General features: G+C 48.3%; 1 long non-coding RNA gene across 1 annotated transcript; it reads left to right on the plus strand.

Annotated features, from left to right (window-relative positions):
* Nucleotides 1–6210: 6210 nt before the first annotated feature.
* LOC102155693 lies at nt 6211–15396 on the plus strand. The gene is made up of 4 exons (XR_005365238.1): nt 6211–6386; nt 10584–10761; nt 13449–13713; nt 15183–15396. It is a non-coding gene; the product is annotated as an uncharacterized LOC102155693 (long non-coding RNA).
* Nucleotides 15397–22103: the final 6707 nt, after the last annotated feature.

Below are 22103 nucleotides of genomic sequence, written 5' to 3' on the forward strand. Positions count from 1 at the left end.
TAGGTGTGGATGATTGACATTATTTGGGAGTAACTCAAGACATGTTAGTTTTCTCAAACTGAGAGCCGTTTGGTCACTTACCACCCAGACTCTAGCAGATAGTGGTATTCAGCATCTGCTTAATATGAAAGCAAGCCTCATACTCCATTTGTCTCACAAACATTAAACGTTAGCAAGCAGTAGCACATAGTAGCATCTATCTCAAGTACTAGGGGCAAAATCTTTCACTCTGGTCAACAAAATGCAACCAGAATTCTCTAATGGCTGGACAGAGGTGCATTTAGCAGTCAGGCCTTGGGAACTGTCTACAGAAGTACAAGCTACATAGTATTTCGTTCTTGTTAATTTAACAGAGACTTGTTTTTAGCCAATCCACATATCTTGAATACTAGTACTGAGTAAGATTATTAGCTAGCCATCCGTGGCACCAATGGAAACACATTTGGCATGAAGCTAATTAGCAAAGCCTCCTGGATTTATTGAGCTATGGATAACAGAAGAGCTTCTAGTAGTCACTCGAGACTAATACTGTCTTCTTGCTTGGACTGCTAGCCGACCATCCCTGGAGTGAATTTATAGAGCCTTTACACAGTTACCACTCTATGCTGAAATGTTTTTGTTTTATGGTGAAATGTTTTAAATTAACAGGTGCTTTACGGATCCCAATGCATTAAGGTATTGTGGCAAAATGGAAGTTACTGCTTTTAAAGCACATGTTCTAAAAACTATCAAAGTATATGATCCAGCCAAACTTTTACTTACTAGTCCTCAAAATGGCATACTTCCAAAACCTTGCTTGCCAGTCTGATTGCTGACCTTTGGGGCCCAATGGCTGTATAAAGCCTGATAACCTGGCCAAAGTAAATCACTCTACCTTCCGAACATGTTACTTCTACCTTTTAATGTTTCAATTATTCTAACTCATATAATGTTCAGTTGTTTCCCTTGAAGAGGCTGTAGGCTCTTTACCTAAGAATCTTGATGTAGTGGGTGCCCAGAAGATTCTCAAGAAAACACAAGCCCTGGTTGGTTGGTTGGTTGGTTGGTTGGTTGGTTGGTTGGTTGGTTGTTTAATTTGATTAAGAATATTTAGAAGAGAGACCTGATGAAGGATTTAAATCAGAGAGGCAAACAAAACTGAAAATCATTAAGACACATTTTACAAACCTTTGTAACTGTCATGCTTAGTAAGAAACACATTTTACATTGCAAATCAGCACCTGGATACATACATACCTGAATGTTTGTGTGTATATATAATTTATATATGTATGTACTCACATATATAATTAAATTTCACACACACAAAATGCTTTCCTTATTAAGTGTGATACAGGTTATTTTTAAGTGCTAGTGGTGATTTCGCTAAGGATTCATAACCTCTCCTGAGTCAACACCTACAGTTTGAAATACACTGCACTAGAAGTTCTCTCTCCAAAAGTTCATTTCAAACTTTATCGTCTTTCTTGATTCAGTCTATCTGTACTGGGTGCAAGCTGTTCTGGTAAAATAGTACTGAAAGAACAGCATAAAGCATATGGGAGAAGTAGATGAAGTACAGATACTCATTCTCCCAAGGAAAAATCTTGCCAACAACAACTTTGTATCAATTGATAATAAAGAAAAAAATGAGAAGCCAAAAATCAGAGCAAGAGTTGGGCCATCTGGCTGGTATTTATTTTAGTATTGGTCAGTTGACCTCACCTGGCCTAGGAATGCCCTCAGTCCCTGGAGGGTGGCCTGGGATGAACTGAAGAAGGACAAACATACCTCACTTACCAAATGTCACTCAAGTAAGGTGCATAAGTTACTCGTTTAGAAACTTCTATGTTATGGTGCTGGGAGAGCTGGACAGCTATATGCAAAAAAATGAAACTGAACCACTTTCTCAAACCATACCCAAAAATAAAATGAATTAAATAAGGCCTAAATGTGAGACCTGAAACCATAAATCTAGAAGAAAACATAGGCAGTAATCTCTTGGGCATCGGCCTTAGCAACTTGTTTCAGATAGGTCTCCCAGCAAGAGAAACAAAAAGCAAAAGTAAACTAATGGGACTACACCAAACTAAAAAGTTTTGACACAGCAAAGGAAACCATCAAAAAAAAAAAAAAAACACAAAAAGGCAACTTACGAAATGGGAGGAGGTATTTGCAAATGACATATCCGATAAGATGTTAATATCCGAAATATATAAAGAACTTGCACAACACCAAAAATAATAATTCAATTTAAAAAATGGGCAGAAGACCCAAATCAACATTTTTCCAAAGACATAGCCAACAGACACGTGGAAAGCTGCTCCACATCAGCAATCCGCAGGGAAGTGCACATTGAAACTTTACCATGAGATACCATCTCACGCCTGTCACACGGCTGAACTAAACAGACACAAGAAATAAGTGTTGACAAGGACATGGAGGGAAAGGAACCCTTGTGCGTGGAACTGTTCGTGGGAACGCAAACTGGTGCCGTCTCTGAAGAAAGAATGATTTGTTTGGAGATTCCTCAAACAATTAAAATACAACCACCATATGGTCCAGGAATTCGGCTCCTGGATATTCACCCCAAGAAAATGAAAACACTAGTTCAAAACAACATATGTGCCCCAATGTTCATTACAGCATTATTTACACTAAGCAACTCTGGAAGCGACCAAAGTATCCATTGACAGATGGATAAAGAAGATGTGGTCCATGTACACACACACACACGCACTGAAATATTACTGAGCCAGAAAAAAAAAAAATGAAATCTTGCCATTCATGACAACACGGATGGAATCTAGAGAGTGTTAGGTTAAACGAAATAAGGCAGAGAGACAAATAATGATTTCACTTATATGTGGAATCTACCCCCCCTCAAAAAAAAAGGGGCAGAAACAGGCTCATAAATACAGAGAACTGGTACTTGCCAGAGGGGAAGGGGTGGGAGTGGGCAAAAGTGGGTGATGGGGAGTGGGAGGTCCAGGCTTCCAGTTATGAAGTGAGTCACAGAGATCAAAAGTATAACATAAGGAATATGGTTAATGGTGTGGTTGTGACGTGTGGTGACAGACGGTAGCTCCACGTGCCACGCAGGGGACCTCACAGACTTGTCGGATGACTATGTTGTATACCTGAAACCAGTGTAACCTTCTGTGTCAAACTATACTTCAGCAAAAATAAATGAATACAGGGGCGCCTATGGCTCAGCGGTTGAGTGTCTGCCTTGGGCTCAGGGGGTGACCCCCGGGTCCCAGGATGGAGGCCCACATTGGGCTCCCTGCGTGGAACCTGCTTCTCCCTCTGCCTGTCTGTCTGTCTCTCTCTCTCTGTGTCTCATGAATAAATAAATAAAATATTTAAAGAAAAAGAAAAAGAAATACATACTTCTTTGACAGAAAAAAAAAAATTCTATTTACACAGCTGTCACATAATATCCGAACATGGACCAGGAACTTGAGACTGCAAGAGAATTGGGGTAAAATAGTAAAAGTATTGCTATCTCCTGAGAAATTTTAGACCTTCATTATGAAAACGTTTACCATTTACTAAGCATTCAGGATATGCCTTTTAAAATATCGGGGCACTTAATCTTTGCAGTGATCCTATGAAATAGCACTCTTCATTATTTTACAAACGAGGAAATTAAGGCTTAGAGAGATTATGCGATCAGCTCCGAATTGCATAACTATTAATTGGCAGACTCAGGAAATATGACTCAAAGCCTAGTGTTCAACTGTGTCTCCCACTTATGAAAGAAGTTGGAGGTGTAAATCCAATCTCTGCCTCCTAGCACTCTTCCATGGAGTCTGGAACACTCATTCATTCATTCCTGATTTATTGGAGAGCGAGCGAGCCAGCACGGGGAGGGGCAGAGGGAGAGGGAGAGAAGTAGGCTCCCTGCTGAGCTCGGAGCCTGAGCTGGAGCTCGATCCTCCGACCTGAGATCCTGAGCTGAGCCGAAACAAAGAGTCAGATGCTCGCCTTATGGAGCCACCCAGGAGCCCCAAGTCTGGAACTCGGGATGTTTGCCTGGCCAGCAGCAACCTGGCCACCTGTGCCAACCTGCAGGGACACTGGCCTCCCGGCGACAGCCCTTGGCTAAGGCAAAGAAGCCCAGTTCTGGGCCCACTGGCCGCTTGCTTCTGGGTGGGGGACACCCAACCCCTCTCTCCCCTCTCTGCTCTCACCCGTCGGAGACACTTGCCCTTCAAACCTCACAGGGAAGCTGCAAACATCAAAGTATTCAGAGACCAGCAAGGTTCTACCAATGGGATGGACAGACAGACAGGTTGTCCCAGAATAACCTCTGTGCAGCATTCCTTAGGTTGGAGCAGGAGGAAAATGGAATCAGTAGAGCCCAGCGGGGGGGGGGGGAGGGCTCAATCCTGGGACCCCAGGATCATGACCTGGGCTGAAGGCAGACGCTTAACTGACTGAGCCACCCAGGCATCCCTCAAGTAAACTTTTCTTTTCTTTTTTTTTTTTTTTTTTTTTTTTTTTTTTTTTTTTTTTTTTTTTTTTTTTTTTTTTTTTTTTTTTTATTTATGATAGGCACACAGTGAGAGAGAGAGAGGCAGAGACACAGGCAGAGGGAGAAGCAGGCTCCATGCACCGGGAGCCCGATGTGGGATTCGATCCCGGGTCTCCAGGATCGCGCCCTGGGCCAAAGGCAGGCGCCAAACCGCTGCGCCACCCAGGGATCCCATCCTCAAGTAAACTTTTCTAAATGACACGTTAATTTCAGGGAATTGAAAAAAAGCTAAATGAAAATGAAATATTCTAGAGTATATCACATGGCTTGGTTGCGACCCTTCACGTAGTCATGATGATGTAAGTAGAGAATATTGAACTCGCCCCAAACTGCATCTACAGTGGGTGGAGAGTGAAATCCTCATCTTCGGAGGCGGTAAGCAGAAAATATCTAAAACTGAAGTCTAGAATCGTGTAGGCACCTGATTTAGAAATAACAGGAGAAAAGTCTTAAGAATTTGAAATTTTTGAATTTTCTGCTCTGGGGAGCAGAAATCAGGAATGGGAGGAGGAGGAGGAGGAAGAGGAGGCTTTTTCTTTTGTGAAAGGAAGACTTAGGAGAACTTTTGGACTCTCCCTCCGGGATGCAGTAAGAGGACATCGTAGGCCTCGGAACAGACGGGACCTCAGCTGGGTCCCTCCTGCTTGGGGGACCTAAGACTTAAGTTCTGGGGAGTGACTTAAGTTCTTTGGGTTCCAGGTTGCTAACCTGTCAAGGGGGAGCATGAGCCCCTGGTTCATAGGCAAGGAGGGGTGGAGGCTGAGGGGCTCTGCGGTCAGGCTGCCTCGGCCCTGAGTGAGGGGAGAGAGAGCTCGTGAAAATTACTTGGTTTCTCTGCACCCGTCCTCTCTTCTGGAAAGTGGGGATCACGATAGAACCCGCCTCCCAGCGCCGCTAAATGGACTGGGAGACGCAGTGCAGAAGCCCCGGCTGTACCCAGCCCGGTGGGTGCGGCCAAGGCACTGGGTCTGCACCACAACCCATCCGGCCCCCACCTCCCAGGATGGGGTCCCGGGCACCTGGGCGGCCCAGGGCATGACCCCGGGTCAGGGATCCAGGCCCCATCAGGGGCCTCGCCCTCTGCCTGTGTCTGCCTCTCTCTGTGTCTCTCAGGAATAAATAAAATCTTTTTTAAAAGAAAGAAAAAGAAAAAAGAATGGGTGTTCTACTTGGAGAGCGCGTGTAGGACTCCTTCAACTCTCCAAGCTTTCCCGCTTTCCCCGATCCACTTACAGATGAGCACAGGCCAGGCTGAAAGGAGGCCCCATCAGGGCCCCCCTGTCTGTGGGGCGCACCCCCCCAGGCCCCACCGGCCTGCCTCTGATGTCACATCAGACTGGATCCGTCAGACCGGCCACAGGGGGCCCGGAAGCCACCCCATCCCAGATGCCCCGGCCCCTCAGGACCCCCACCTCCCTGGGAGCCGGACAGGCCGGGCCAACCCAGATCCCAAGTCACTTCCTGCCAGGGCTTCTCAGCAATTCAAAGAACTTCGAAGTGCCGGTTCTTTCCAAACAGATTGGTTTCTTGAAACTCACGAGAAGTCAGAGACCAGAGAAGAGGGGATTTCTGAGAGCCACCCACTAGGATGGCAACTGGTACTCGGTAGTTTCAAATATTAAGCAAAGAAGAAACAATCGGCGTTGATGAGGCCGTATCTAATCTCCCTGAGCACAGGAAGTGCAGGCGAGCCAGCCCGATTTGTAGGAGGCCTTGAGGTTGCACAAAGCAGCCCTCCTCCGGCAGGGCCCACTCACTGCCTGCAGAGACAGGACGCTCTGCCTGCCTCCAGCTGAGCACACCAGAGGGAAAGCACCAGCAAATTCCCTGTGAGCTCTGAGCCAATCGGCTGCAACAGGGTCACCAGGTGAAGGGGATGGGGAAGCGGGACGGAGGGGAGAGGCGCTGACATGGGTCTGACCAGGCTAATCTGATGGGCCCAGCGGGAGACAGCAGCCAGGAGGCCCTTGGTGCCTCAGTGTTCACAGAGCCCCTACTAGTCCCTAGACATCGAACTAGGCATCCGGGCCGCGGACAAGGATTTTAAGCTGGTTCCCCCCACGGCCGGACCCTGCAGACCAGCAGGGTAGCTGGCCGCCCCCGGGAGCACAGGTGGTGTCAGGGAAGGATAACCTCCTGTTGTAGGACACCTGGGGCTTGGGCGGGCAGGCGGCCAGCTGGGGGAGGGGCGAGGGCGGAAAGAGATAAACCTCCCGTGCAAAGAAGAGGGTTCTGGATAGTAGGTGTTGCTGGAGGGGGGTGTGAAAGGCGCAGTAGGTGCATCTTCAGGAAAAGGTGTAAGCAGCTGGAAATGTAGGCAGGCTCCTCCTGGGGAGGGAGAGGGCGAGGCCGGGGGCTGGGGCCTGGTGGCTACCGTGGGCCAGGGGGGTAAGACGGGGAGGGATACGGGCCCGGAGCCCAGGAGGGAGGCCTTGTCTGGATGTCCAGATCTCACAGTGGGGCGGGGGCTGTCTTTAGAAATAGTTGTTAGGGGGCCGTGGGCCTCACGAGAGGGGTTCTCCTACTACAGAGGCAGGGAGGGGGCGGCTTATCTGATGGGTCAGCAGGGGAAGATACCAAGCTGGCCTGGCCCCTGGGGGTTCAAGCCCTGGATCTGCTTGGCCCCACGCTGAGAGGCTCCCCTGGGGCTGCAGCAGGTTGGTCTTTAGACTGAACCACTTGGAGCAAACCTAAACCCACAGCCTCCAATCAGCTTTATCCATAACAGGTAACAGTGAATGTCTTGATCTCCATCTCGTCTCCTACAGACTCACTCGGCTGGGAGAAAGTGTTATTTGCGGAAATCACTGCCAGACGCTCAAACAATATTTTTAAAAATATTTTATTTGAGAGACAGAGAAAGAGAGAATGAGCAGGAGGGGGAAGCTGACTCCCCACCGAGCAGGCTCCCCGATGCAGGCCTCCAACCCAAGATGCTGGGATCATGACCTGAGCTAGAGGCAGACACTGAGCTGACTGGGCCCCCCAGGTGCCCCCCAAACAATATTAATGTATGTTTTGTTTGCTGCACTTTCCCATGGCCTGTGTTCCAAGCAGGTGGTCAGGCCTGTAGGACTCCCTTTCCTGACATGTTTTTGCAGGGTGGAGAAGCCATCGCTGGTTGTCTGTGCTTGGTGTCCTGGGGAGGGCGCTGAGAGAGAGAAGAGAGAGAGAGGAGAGAGAAGACAGAGAGAGAGAGAGAGAGATTGAGAGAGAGAGAGAGAGAGAGAAAGAGGAGAGAGAGAGAAGACATTGGACCCTGGGGCTGAGAGGAGAGGAAATGTCAGGTCCCTGAGGGCTGGGGTCTGGATGCTGCTGTGTCTCAAGCCTCCAGAGAGGGCGACTGACCAGTGTCACTAGGAAGGCTGGACCCTGGGCCCAGGGGCACTCACTTTGCCAAAGATCCGTCTGTCCCAAGCAGCGAGGGTGCTGGACCTGGAGGGACCATGTGGCTGGACCAGGGAATATCTCAGCCACCATCAGCCCCAGCCAAAGAGCAGTGGCTTCGCCTAGAAGGGCCTCACAGGAGGAGCGAGCCCGGTGACCCACCCCCTGCGAGGAAGGGTGGACCTAACAGTTCTGAGACTCATTCCCTGCCAGCTCAGGAGGATGGGGCTCTGTGCAGATGGACGCGGAGTGAGACAGCCACGAAGGGGGCCTCCTTCACCTGGCAGGTGGGCCACTAAGATCCACCACCCAGCCAGTTGTCGTGGGGCCACGGCGGTGCTGGGAGCACTCAGGGTAGGGCTCCAGGAGCCAAGCCCGGACCACCTCAGACTCGGGGGTAAGTGAGGAAAGAGGGGCTGACAAGGTGCAGCTGGCAGGGGCCCAGCCGCCCGCAAGGAGGGCGACCAGCAGGAAGTATGCAGGTGTGGGCCAAGAAGGGGCTGGAAGGTGGCCCCGCCAGCTGGCCTTAGGGGGACCTCAGCAGAGAGGGCCACGGAGGCGGAAGCAAATGCAGGGGAGAAAGGTCATGTTCTCAAGAGTGGGGAGGATCAGGGGTCTAGGTCACGGGGACGAAGGAGATTCCTGAACCTGCCCTCTGGTGGAGGGGGAAGAAGCCAACGGAGCAACGGGAGAGACTCCAGAGCCGGATGGAGCAGACGGGGTGCTTGCCCAGGTTGGGAAGTAGCCCAGGCCACACGTAGGACGGTGGAAAGGAGGGGGCAGGTGGCCGTCGGCAGCTTCTGAGACAGTTGCCCAGTGACTGCTTGTGTCACCCCCTCCCCTCCCACGGGGGCTGGACTCGTTGACTCACTCCCAACAAACGGAAGCTGTGCAAGCGACGGCTGCCACTTGTGATGTCAGGTTATAAAAAGACTGCGGCCTCTGTCCTGGGCCCTCTAGTCTTGCTCTGCCCCAGATTGCTTCTCCCGGGGGGGGGGGGAGCAGCTGCAGCCCTCTGTAGGGGCCCCGGGCGGGAGACCTCAGAGAGAGCATCCTCCCTCCGGGCAAACACTGAGGGGACTGCAGCTCCAGCCACCTGATTGCAATTTTACGAGAAGGCCTGAAGGAAAGGCGCCAACTAAACCACAGCCACAGCCGGTGTCCACAAACCATAAGACAACAAATGTTGCCTCGAGCCACAGAGCCTGGAGTGTGGCAGTAGATAACTAACAAGAAGCAGAAGGTTGGTATTCGGGGAAGACAGACATCTGGGGGAGCGTGCACCCAAAAGCCTGTTTTCTGTGCTGAGAACAAGCAGACACGAGGAACAGAGGTTTGCCGTGGCCTCTGGAAGACAACTCAGCTGGCCAAGGATGCAAGGGGTGGACCACCGCCCTTAAAGACCCAACTGAGATGGGCAACAGCAGAGTTGACGCTGCCGCCACATGCAGTTAAGGAAATGTTGTCCAGCTACCTCCGCGCCCTGAAATAGGAGGGACAGAGGTGGTCGAAATGACCAGGCCTGGGAGTCGATAAGATCAAGGAGTAGAAAGCCAAAGAGGCGAATTGGTTGAAGATGCTAGCAAGAGATGGGCTGCAGGGGGAGGAATCACATGGAGGTGGGGAGCGGGGGGGGGGGGGGGGGGGGGGGCGCAAGAGGTGCTTGGAAGGTCATGATTAGCCAGGCAGAAAATGGGGCGCTGGGTGGCTCAGGTCATGATCCTGGGGTCCTGGGATGGAGTCCCACATTGGGCTCCCTGCAGGAAGCCTGCTTCTCCCTCTGCCTGTGTCTCCGCCTCTCTGTGTCTCTCATGAATAAATAAATAAAATCCTTTTTAAAAAGTGGCAGTCTCCATGAAGCCGATGAGCTGATAGGGTAAAGAGTTAGAAAAGCAAAAGGCCCCAGGCCTGGGTTCAGAGGGGAGCGGTTCTAGGTGACCAGATGACTCGGGGTGCGCCCATGGGTGCAGGTCTGTATGATGGAGTGCCCTCTGCCAACTGCCCCTGTCTGACTCAAGCCAATCTGGGTGGCCCCTGAATGCCATGCTTTCCCCACAAAGGACTTCTGTGGCTCTGCTCTTGCCCTATCTGCCAGGATTACCCTCCATCCCACCCCCATTTGTCCACCTCCCAACATAGCCCATTTATTTTACCCCGGCATGTTCCTTTTCAACTCTCAAGCTCCAGCTCATGTTCTGCTCCCTCAGTGAGGGCCTCACAAATCTCTCCAGTCTGAACCAACCTCTCCCTACCCCCAGGCCAGTGTTGCGCCTGTTACCACCCTACGGGATTGACATAGGTTATCATTAGGTTGATGCGGTTTTCAGTTTTCTCCGCTGGAAGATACACCCTCGGAGGGCAGATAGTGCGAGCCAGGATCTTTAAGTAGCTGATGTTCCTAGCAGAGCGGCTGATTCACAGTCCACGCTCAGCTCCGAGCTGCGTAAAGTAACTAAACGAAAAGGGCGAAGACACTGAGCAGACAGTAAGTCTGCCTGAGGAACTCCGAGATCAGAAAGGCAGTGGCGGGAGGGGAGCTGGTCTCCTGAGCACTTTATCTGCCGTGCATCTGCCAACACTCCCGACAACCGTGCAGGGCAGACCTTCCATGGTTTGGGAGACGGAGGCTCAAAGGTTCAGACCCTTGTCTGTGACTTAGGTCTTCACTCCTCCCTAGGTTCTCAACGAGTTTCAAGACCAAGTTCTGCAACCATGCTGACGACCCCCACATTTCATCTCCAGCCCCACTCCCAGCTGCCTGTGCAGCATCTCTACTGGACTTCTGAATCCTTACCATAGTCAAAACCAAACTGATTCCTCCCATAATATGTCGCCCCCTGGTTGTCCTCATCCTGGTAAGTGGTGACTTCCCTCTACCAGTTAAGACTAAAAAGCTGACTCCTCTCTCCACGGACCCATACGCAGCCATGCACAGCCATCCTATGGCACCTGTCAGCTCCGCCACCAAGGGGTGTCTAAGTTCCGCCACCCACTTCTCGCTTCCAGGCCCTGCCCGCAGCCCCCAGCACCACCCACCTGGACCATTGCAAAGTTCCTTCCTCCCTCCCTGCATCCACACCTGCACCCCTCAGCCCCTTCTCAACACAGCGCCAGGGAGGATGTTCCAAACGTAATTACAACTGCTTCGCTCTTCCTGCTTAGAGCCTCCGAGTAGGGCTCCCATTGGAGTGAGGGCGCAGATGTGCACGAGGGCCAGCAGGGTCGGCATGACCTGACCTCCTGGCAGCCCCTTCTCTGATTGTTACAGTAGCTTTTTCAGAATTTAATTCACATATATCTGGGTTACTTAATATGGACAATTGTATGGATCACAGCACATTCACAGAGTTGTGCAGCCATCCGCTCAGTGAATTTTGGAGCGCTTTCCTCCTTTCAAAGAGAGGTCCTGCTTCCTGCAGCCATACTCCTGTCTCCCCTCTCCCTGGGCCTCAGCACCCTTTCTGTCTCCCTGGATTGGCCTACTGTGATATTTCCTACAGATCTGTCTGGGTTTTCTCTCCTGCTCCTGCCCCCCTCCCCCCAGATACCTCCTCCCTTTCCTCCCCCCCCCCACCCCCACTTGAATACTCCCCGCTTGCTCCTTCCACAGGGCCTTTGCACGGCAGTTCCCCTCCCCCACCACTGCACAGCCACACCTTCCCCTCTAAAGGTCTCTGCTCAAGTGCTACCTCCTCAGGGAGGTCTTCCATGGCCTCTACACAGAACAGCCCTTCCACCATTCCCAAACCCCCACACTCAGTTTTTTTCCACTTCACTCAACATTATAGATAATATATATCATAATCATATATATCATATACTTGAAATGTATACTTTTAAATTATGTCCCCCTGACACCCATGGAACAGAAATTCCAGAGGCAGGGATGTTAGCACTTCTGTATGCTCGGTGCCTTGAGCAGTATGGGAAGCGTACTTTATAAATATTGTCAAATGAACAGCAGATCTAGGGTTTGAACACGAGTCTCCCAGACTTCAAAATCTATATCCTTAGACATTATCCACTGCACATCTTAGAGAATGGGAAGGAACTGAACGGGTGGCACAAGGCAGAAAGGTCTACCGCCCACGTCAGTGTGGAGGATGCTGAGGTACATGGCCCAGCTCTCCCGTCAGGATGCGGCCTGCGTTACCCCTGCTGCGGGGAATGTTGGCAGCTGGCCGCCCACAGCTGCATCTTCAAGGTTTGCCCTGACATAAAGAGGCCGCCTCACCCAGGGCCACTTCCCCTTTCCACCACAGCCTGTGACCAAATGGTCAATGCAGGGGTTAGAGCCTTCCCTGAACTCTGTTTTTAAGCCATCCTATATGATCCCGTAATGCCACTCCTGGATATTTATCCAGAGCAAACTAAAACACTAATTTGAAACGATATATACACTCTTGTGTTTATTACCGCATTATTTATAGTAGCCAAGATATGGGAATAACCCAAGTATCCACCGAGAGATGAGCAACAGATAAAGATGTGAAATATATATATATAATAATATAAATATAAATAAATAATATAAATATATAAATATAAATAAAATATTTATTTGTATTATTTTATATATGTGTGTGTGTGTGTGTGTGTGTATATATATATATATGGCAAAACAGAATATGACTCAGCCATAAAAAAGAATGAGATCTTGCCATTTGTGACAACAAACTTTGTGACAAATGGATGGACCTAGAGGGTATTATGCTAAGGGTAATAAGTCAAAGACGAATACCATAGGATTTCACTCGTCTGTGAAATTTAAGAAGAGAAAAAAAGAGACAGACAAAAACCAGATTCTTAAATACAGAGGACTGGTGGTTGCCAGGGTAGGTGGGTGGGCGGATGGGTGAAATAAGGGGATTAAATAGTACACTTACCAGGTACCCGGATGGCTCAGTGGGTTAAGCCTCTGACTTGATTTTGGCTCAGGTCATGATCTCAGGATTGTGAGACTGAGCCCCTCATGGAGCTCTGCACTGGGTGTGGAGCCCATCTAAGATTCTCTCTCTCCTCCTTCTCTGCCCTTACCCCCCACCCCTCAAAAAAGAGTACACTTATCATGATGAGCACTGAGCAATGTATAGAATTGTTGAACCATGAGAGTGTACAACTGAAATTCATATAATACTCTATGTTGAAAACTTTTTAGTTGAACTATTTGAGAGAAGGAATGGGGTGGAGGGGCAATGGGAGAGGGAGAAGCAGGCTCCCTCCCAGGACCCTGGGATCATGACCTGAGCTGAAGGCAGAGTCACCCAGGTGCCCCTAAAACCTTTTTTAAGTGTGGCCTATACATAAATGGAATGTTATTCAGACAAAAAGGAATGAAATTTTGATACATACTACAACATGGATGAACCTTGAAAACCTTTTGTTAAGTGAAATAAACCAGACGCAAAAGGAAAAAATAATAAAAAAGGAAGGACCATCCTAGCTCAGAGCTCCTTGTGGTATTGGCTGAAGCCTTTGCCATGACCGCATCGAAGTTCAACTTTTCCCTGTGTCCATCCTGCTTCCTTCCCTCCCCCCACAGGTGTCGATCTTGAGAGCACTCCCCAGCAAGCCCTGTGCGCACCAGTCTCACGGAGTCTACTTCCTGTGATGCTCGGAACAAATCATCCAGTGGCTTTATAGAAAGACTGAAGGATCACTGGGAAATTGGACACAGAACAGATAAGCTGGGCCCCTGAAAATCACACCCACCCAGCCCCAGATGAACCAATCCTACCTATATCTGCACGAACCCGGCTGTCATCATATCCCTTTTACCAAAAGAACATGGAAAGGAAGAAAATGTGGTATGCACAGCCCATGATTCCTTCCACAGCCCTGGGGTGTCCCTCACGTGATAGACAGCCCCATCTTGGTTAAACAGACCTGAGCTTAGACTGTCTATGCTGTGACCTCACCCTGCTGAGCCAAGTGTACAATGACTCATAAGTCATCAGGCTCAATCAAAATTTCCTCTTGGCTACATACCCCGCCCCCACCCCAAGGCCAGTGGTTATCACCACCTCCCCCTTCTGGAGCCAGGCTGCTGAGTGGGAGAGAAGTGGGAAGGAGGAAACAAGTCAATTAAGAAATGACAACCCCAAGGGGGCAGCAATATCCCTGCCTCAAGTCTAGAGAGGAACAGGCGAACACTATTAAAATCCTACTCGCCTGTCAACCTTTTAGTTAAATAAGAAATTAGGGGGATACCTGGCTGGCTCAGTAGAGCACGCAGCCCTTGATTTCAGGATTATGAGTTCAAGCCCCACATTGGGTGTAGAGATCACATCTTTAAAAAAAATTTTTTAGGGATGCCTTGGTGGCTCAGCGGTTGGGTGTCTGCCTTTGGCTCAGGACATGATCCTGGAGTCCCCAGATCGAGTCCCACTTCAGGCTCCCCGCAGGGAGCCTGCTTCTCCCTCTGCCTGTGTTTCTGCCTCTGTGTGTGTGTGTGTGTCTCTCATGAATAAATAAGTAAAATCTTATCTTTAAAATAAATAAATAAATAAATAAATAAAATCTTTAAAAATTTTAAATAAAAATCTAAAAGAAAAAAAATTAGGGGTGCCTGCCTGTAGGTAGAGCATGAAACTCTTGATCTTGGAGTCATGAATTCAAGCCCCACATTGGGCGGAGAGATTGCTTAAAAATAAAATGAATGAATAAATGAGAGGAAGAAAGAGAGAAAGGAAGAAAAGAAATAGAGAGAGAAAGGAAGAGCGAGATCAGAGGGTGGGACCCTCCCTAGTGTGAGAAGAGCTTGAGGGCAGTTATCAATCGCCCTAAATAACAGTAAAGATCAAGGCTCACATAGGAGAGATTGAGCACTAAGCTGTGTTCCCGAGCACTTGACATATATTCACTAGTTTCAAACTCATAACTCCACCAGGAGGGAAGTCATGAGCACCCCCATTCTGCACCTGAGGAGACCCAGGCACAAAAAGCTTGAGGAAGGCTATGGAACTGGCTAGGGCCTCACAGCTCCTGAGTGGGTTTAGCCAGTGTACCACACAGCTGGTGTGTGTCATTCAGGGCTGCAGGCAGTGCCTGGGCTTTGCGGGTCACGCTGTCCCGTAGCCCTCTCTCACAGTTGACCACATGCCCCTCAGGAGAAAGCGAACCTGGTGACAGAGGACACAGGTTAAGCCCCCCTTCTTCCCAGCTGGCGTCCAGGGCCCACTTGCATCTCCCCTCTGGCTTGATTCATGGTGTCTGCTCTCTCTTTGATGCATTCATTCTTTCCAGATTTTTTACTTTCTTTCCATTTGCTCACAAGGGAAAGCCTGCTGGGGCGGAAACATCACGCATGAGTTAAAGGAGAACAATGAGTGCTGGTGTGCTGAGGAAGCCATGAGTGTGGCGGCTGTATTGTGGTTCCGCGCTTCCTCCAAGCAAGATCTGATCTTACACGACGCCCAGCAGGGCTGATGGAGACATTCATCACTTCCTCCCTCAACAAAAGGTGCTAATAAAATAAACTTTTCCTCTCATGGGCCAGTTGACCCCTGTATTGATTAGAGCACGAGTTCTATGGACTCTGCTTATTGACTAGTCCTTTCAGAGTCTGTATGATTGTATGATTGTGTCCCAATACCTACAAGCCCCACCCCTCCCAACACACACACACACACACACACACACACACACACACACACGCAGAGCTGTGTTTTCCCTTGGGCATCCCTGAGTAGCCTTGCTTATTCCTTACTTACCTCCTTGACCAGAAACCAAGGTGATCCCCTGAGGTTCCTGATTTTGAAGCTGGAGACCACCCAGGTTTAGACCAATGTTGCTCAAGCTGTTTTCATTATCACTCCCTAAGGAGCCTTATCAGATGTGTTTTCCCCTAATCACCCTTCTCCTTGTGACATTATTATCTATCAGTATATCTCAGATATTACAATGATTTGTATCCCTAAGTCTTTCTCATATACCTCTCTCTGCACCCCCCCTCAAGAAACAATTTTCACCGCTTTGGGGGCAACACCCCCTATTGAGAACACATGAACTAGAATCAGCAACTGAGTTCCCCACCATGGCACTCTCTTCCTTTGGGAGGGGACAGCTGACATCCTGCCCAACACCGCATCTCTTGTTCATGGTTGTATATAAACTCCCATCTACCTACCTCTCAAAGTCATACCGTAAGCCCACAGTGATTTCTCTCCCAGGCAAAACCAAGAGAAAGGAGTGCCTGTGTTCACCAAAAGACCAGTACAAGAATATTTGTGGCAGCTTTATCCGTATTAGCCAAAAATTAGAAACAATCTAAGTGATCTTTGATAAAATAAATAATGATACATTCACACAATGGGATACTAGCAGCAATAAAGAGGAACTACTGCTACACCTAAAATGGATTAATTGCAAAAACATAACGTGAGTGAAAGGAAAACAGACACAAGAGAGCATATACTGTTTGATTCCGTGTCTATGAGGTTCAAGAAAGGCAAAACTAGCCCACAGTAATAGTCAGAATAGCAGGTACCACTAGGAAGACTCCAAGGGCAATTTCCTATCTTGATTGCTACACAGGTGTAAACAAGTTGAAATGTGAGTACTTAACATAAAAATTCTAGCTATACACTTAAGATATGTGTGCTTAACTCTATGTAAATTATATCTTAAAATTTTAGGGGATCCCAAGGTGGCTCAGCAGTTTGGTGCCTGCCTTAGACCCAGGGTGTGATCCTGGAGGCCCCGGGATTGAGTCCCACATAGGGCTCCCTGCATAGAGTCTGCTTCTCCTCTGTCTGGGTCTCTGCCTCTATCTCTCTGTGTGTGTCTCTCATGAATAAATAAACAAAATCTTAAAAAGAAAAAATTTAGACAGGTCCTTGAAAGCTCCTCGAGAAAAATTCAACTAAGGGTGCCTGATTACAATGTAGATTCCAGGTTCCCTTCCAGAAACCTAGCCTCTGGGGTGGGGGGTGGGGGGAGGGCTGAGAAACAGATCTTATCTAACCTCCCAGGTAATTCTGATGCAGATTGTCCCGGAAAAATGCTCTAAAATACACTGGTCAAGAGTTTCCACAGTAGATACTTACTGGCTCCATTAGCTCCTTGGTATATGCTCCCATTCTGTAAACCTAAAGAACTTGGAGTGAATATAACAAATGTAGCAAAATGTCCCCCTGAAAAGCTGTGAGGAGTACAACAGAGATAGACTCCAGTGTCCTATAAGCTTAAATTGAATCTATGTACAGACAAACTGACCCCTAGGAGTGAAGGCAGTGATGTTGAAAGCAAGGAAAAAAGGCAAAAATAGGGACACTTAGACTACACAATTTGGGGTTTTGTTGTTATTTTAGAAGGGGAGAGAGGGAGGGTGGGTACAGAGGGAGAGGGAGAGAGAGAATCCCAAGCAGGGACTCAATCTCATGATCCTGAGATGATGACCTGAGCAGAAATCAAGAGTCAGATGCTTAACGGGCTAAGCCACCCTGGAGCCTTGAGACTAAACATTTTTAAATTGCTGCAATTGAGTACACTGGTTCCAGCCCACCCTCCATCTCTATGTAGTGGAAGGCAAAGATACTAGCGCCTCCTATTGAGAGCTGTGTGACTTCGGGTAAATTACTTAATAATCCATCTTTGGTTCCTGCTCTGTAAAATGAGAATAATAGAATTTACTTCATGAGGTTGTTGTAAGGATTAAAAGAGAGAAAAAAAATTTAAGGATACTGTGCCATATGTAGGAGAGGAAAATAATCTTTCACCCTCTGTCCTCTTCAATTTTCTGCCTGGGGTCCTGTTAATTAGGCCAACAGAAGACAAAGTAAAGATAGAAAAAGAAACAAGTTTATTAACCAGTACATTGCATATGCAAGAGTACCTAGTGATGAGTAACTCATAGGGGTGGTTAGAACTTGAGCTTATTATAAAAAAAGAAAAAAAGCTTATTAACTCATAGGGGTGGTTAGAACTTGAGCTTATTATAAAAAAAGAAAAAAAAAGAACTTGAGCTTATATAGCATCTTCACAAAAAAGAAAAAAAGAAATTTTTAGAGAATGGACAGGAAAGAGAAGAGGACTGTGAGTTTCTAGGGCAGCAAACCATGGGAAGGCAAACATGTGAGGGAAACTATTGGAAAATAAAGACCAATCCTAAGGCGTGTGATTGAGGTCCCTCTCTGGGGGCCACCGCCAAGCTGATAAGAGGTCTACAGTTGTCTTCATTTTTTAAAACTGTATTTAAATTCAATTAATTAACATATAGTGTATTATTGGTTCCAGAGATAGAGGTGATTCATCCGTCTTATATAATACCCAGTGCTCATTACCTCATGCGTGCCCTCCTTAATGTTTACAGTTGTTTACAGTTATCTTCAGTGATTAACTTCTCTCCCTTTCAGGAAAGAGGTTGAGGGCAGCACATTTACAGATTTTTACCCTGCTTTTTGGCAAATGGAGGGCAGAAAACTTTTCTTGTATCTGTTTCTTCTCAAGTGCCTTCAGCTCAGACTAATTTTTGTGCCAAGGTGGCATATTTCGGCCATTTAGCTATATAGCAGGCAGAGGAAGCGTTCTCCCATCTTTCCTGAAATTATTAAGATTTTTTTTTTTTTTTTTTGACAGAGAGAGAGCAAGCACAAGCAGGGGGAGAAGCAGACTCCCCGCTGAGCAGGGAGACTGACCCAGGGCTCTGTCCCAGGACCCCAAGACTATGACCTGAGCCAATGGCAGACACTTAACTGAGTCACCCAGGTGCCCCCAATCTTTTCTGAAATTTAAGCTTCTTTTCAATATTTTTTTTTTATTTTTTTTTTATTTATGATAGTCACAGAGAGAGAGAGAGAGAGAGAGGCAGAGACACAGGCAGAGACAGAAGCAGGCTCCATGCACCGGGAGCCCGACGTGGGATTCGATCCCGGGTCTCCGGGATCACGCCCTGGGCCAAAGGCAGGCGCCAAACCGCTGCGCCACCCAGGGATCCCTAAGCTTCTTTTCATACTAGCTTCAGCCTCTCAGTCATACATCACATATTTACTGGGCATCTATTTTGCACCAAACAGTGTGCCAGGAGCTGGGGCCAAAGGAACGAACAAGACATGGACTCTCACAGTGGATGAAATGAGTAGAACCACCCGGGGGGACAAGTACTGGGGATACCGTGTGTAGTGCAGGCCTCCCCACCACCACTCCCCCACCCCGGTCTCTGAGAGCTAGGGAAGGCCTCTCAGAGATCCCCCAAGCTGAGTTTAGCAGGGTAAATAGAAGTTGCCAGAAAGATAAACAAACAAAAAAGGACAAGCAGACACCTGGAGTGAGGAGGAGACCTAGCTGTGTAAACTTTCTGGGTTCTCTTTCATGGGGTAACTAATTTGAAAGCCAGCATCCCGTGAGAGGTGGTGTGCCTGGCAACAGGTCAGATACTGTGAGAACCATGAGGATGACTAAGACAGATTCACGTTCTCAGGAGGCCCATCATCTCAGTCAAGCCCTCCCCAAACCACTCAGGTGGTAGAAAGCAGTGGGTCCAAATCACACATAATTTCTATTTGTCTATGCTACTAACCAACAACTAGTCCTCAGAAGGGAGGAAGAGATCCTGAGTGCCTTGACCATTTGCTCACAGGATGTGGGGACAGACTCTGACCAGGAAGGAAATCAGCCCCAGCGCCAACCAGCCACTTCCAACCACCTCCATCACCCTCAGGTTACAGCATTTAGGTGGGCCTGTTTTTTAAAAGTCAACTTCCAGGAAATATTCATGAAATCACACTCCACCTTGGACGGGTCAGCAGCCATCTCTGGATCCAAAGGCCACCATATCACTTTGTCCTAGCTCCAACCTTTTCAAGAACACTTGGGGTGCTCTGTGAAGTTGAAAAACTTCTGGGGGGCTGGGAGAGGCCATTCATGCCCAGGGGCATGCTAGTGAAAGTTCCACATCGGCTCTCCAAGAGGAAAAATAAAGCCCTGATCTGTTGGCCAATTTTCTTAGTGTAAATATCCCTACTGTGACCAGTTTCAAGCTACCGATGTGAGGCCACTGAGCACAGGCTGAGAGAAACACGTATCAGCAGCCGGGAGCAGAGGAGCTTGCTCTGGCTTGCCTCCACGTCATGCTCCACCTTGACCCCGAGAGATGACTTACCAGAATATCTGCAAATGTTACCCCAGAGAACAACAGCTTTTCTTTCTTTCTTTCTTTTTTTTTTTTAAGATTTTATCTATTTATGAGAGAGAGAGCGAGAGAGAGAGCGCGTGCACATGCATAGAAATGGAGGGGAGAGGGGGACAGAAAAGCAGACTCCCTGCTGAGCAAGGAGCCAGACACTGGGCTCGATCCCAGAACCCCCAGATCATGACCTGAGCCAAAGGCAGCTGTTTGTTTGTTTTTTAATTTTTAAGATTTATTTATTTATTTATTTATTCATGAGAGACACAGAGACAGAGAGAGGGGGCAGAGACACAGGTAGAGGGAGGGCTCCCTCCCATGCAGGGAGCCCGATGTGGGACTTGATCCCAGGACTCCAGGATCACACCCTGGGCTGGAGGCAGGTGCTAAAATGCTGAGCCACCCAGGGATCCCAAAGGCAGGTGTTTAACTGCCTGAGCCACCCAGGAACCCCCAGCATATTTTTTGACTTTTTTTTTTTTTTTTTTTTTTTTTTTAAGTAAACTCTACCCCCAACATGGGGCTTGAACTCACAATCTCAAGATCAAGAGTTGCATGCTCCTCCGAGCCAGTCAGGTACCTCAATAAAAGCATATTCTTACAAGCCCCAAAGTAGGGTTTGAAACATCTTTGGGCACCACCATGAGCTGTACTCAGAGCCGGGCCCAGGCCTCAGGGACCAGCCCACCTTCTACATGTCCTATAGTTTCTCTGCCGGGTTACCTCCTACTCAGCCCTCCATTCTCAGCTTGAGTCACTTCCTCAAGGAAGTTTTTCCAACACCCCACCCGAACCTAGGTCAAATCCTCCTACCATGAGCTCTCAAAGCTCCACCTACCTCTCTTTCTTGGGCTTATTTGATTTCTATCTCTCTCCTAGACTAATCTCCCAACAGATGGAGGCTGGTCACCACTAATCCCTCCCTAGCACGTGACAGAAACTCAGCATGTATTTACAAATCAATGAAGACATGATGTAAAGAAGTGACTAAACCAAAAGAGCACTGACACTTGGCAGAGACAGAACCACCTTTCAGGGTTGCCCCGTGGCATTCTCTCTCCTTTACGGTCAGTCAGTTTCAAGTTATTGGGCTCTGGTGTCAATTCAGCCCTAGGGTCATCATCCAGTAGAGAAGATAATTTTCCAACTTTGATGAGAAGGCCCTGCAGCTATGGGCCACCACCAGCCTTACATGGCTGTGTTCAAAGTAAATCAAGATCTCTCCTCTAGCCAGATGCAACCAAAAATGCTCTTTGGTGATGAAAAAATGTGACCCCTTCTCAGAACACACAGCTTGGTGGGCAGCACTGAGACTGAATTTTGACCTGCAGTCTGGCATCTTGGTGTAGTACCAAGGTTGAGTACGTAGCATTGATAGTAGCCCTGCTGGCTCGGCCTCCTCAGGAGCCAGCCTTGCCAAGATCTAGGGGTAGAGAGTTCCAGGCAGAATGGCAGTGCAGAGTCCTTGAGGCAGGAGTGAGCTCGGGCACTGAGAAAAAGGAGGCCAGAGTAACTGGGGTTTAATGAAGGCAGGAGGAGATGGTGGTGGAGGGAGATGGAAGGGAAGAAAGGAATCAGCAGAAAAGGTAGCAGGGGCCAGAAGGGGAAGAAGGGCTTTAAGGGAAGAGTTTATATTTTAAGCGGTTGTTGACTTAAATGGAAGTCATAAGATTGGATAGAACAAAGTTTTTCCTTCTTATTGTCATTATCTACTGACAGTGAATGGAGACTAGGCCCTGAGGGAATGTATCAAGGTCTTTCTCTCACTACATACAAGAGTCTGGGGACCAGGCCCCCTCCCAGGACATACAAGCCCTGAGCCAAATTATATTGTGACCCTTCCATCCTCCAGGTTACGCTCCAAGTAAAATCAGGCTACTGTAAGCATCACGGATGGCCTCAAACAGATAAGCATTTATTGTCACATGTATCTATCTCCTCATCTTTCTTTGGAGATTGTTCCTTTCCCTGCTCCAAACATGTGATTTGAACAGAGCCTGCTATGTTCTCACAGACTCTGCTCTTAGTCATAGTTCTGAGATGGAAACTTGGACCTAGCTAAGCTAGTCAGTA

Source organism: Canis lupus, chromosome 10 (genome assembly GCF_011100685.1).
Source record: "Canis lupus familiaris isolate Mischka breed German Shepherd chromosome 10, alternate assembly UU_Cfam_GSD_1.0, whole genome shotgun sequence".
Classification (NCBI taxonomy): Eukaryota; Metazoa; Chordata; class Mammalia; order Carnivora; family Canidae; genus Canis; species Canis lupus.